Raw genomic sequence first — 619 nt, forward strand, 5'->3', positions numbered from 1 at the left:
GCAACAGGGTGATTGTAAAATTTGAATCATGTACTTTTGCCTGTCAGCACTTTAGGCCCTATATATTTTTAAATGATTAATACATTGTGGTTATGTCTATAAAAATATAGTCATGGTGGCAATTGGGTGGTGTCACGGGTCAATGAAAGGGGCGTAAACATCAACATCAATAAGCATTTTTTGTTGTTGTTGTTGCAGCTTCTAGTAAGTCACCGTTCATTATAGTGACAATGCATTTGTTCTGGATGTTTCCTCGTGACTCTAAGTTTACCAGTAAAGTGGACAGGTAGAGTGGTGGGTCATATAGGCTGGAAGGGAACTGTCTGGTCCGGTGTCTCTGGAAACAAGACACACAGCATACCATCTCCCGTTGAGTTGTTGGATTGCAACAGAGGGCGCATGCAGACCATCCGGCTGTGCATTCTTAGCTGGAGACTTAATTTTCAGTCCTCCACTTGGGTCTTTGGTAAACAGCACCGCCCCGATGGTTGTTTGTTTTAAGTGTGGAACGATCCATCGCAGAGCGCCGGGCTCGATTGACACTGTCTGCTGATCTGCTACTGCGGATTGCTCAGAATAACACGGCTGCTCGCTAATTCCCGTCTATCGGGGCTTTCGC

The sequence above is a fragment of the Echiichthys vipera genome (assembly GCF_963691815.1).
Source record: "Echiichthys vipera genome assembly, chromosome: 1".
In the NCBI taxonomy this organism is placed as follows: Eukaryota; Metazoa; Chordata; class Actinopteri; order Perciformes; family Trachinidae; genus Echiichthys; species Echiichthys vipera.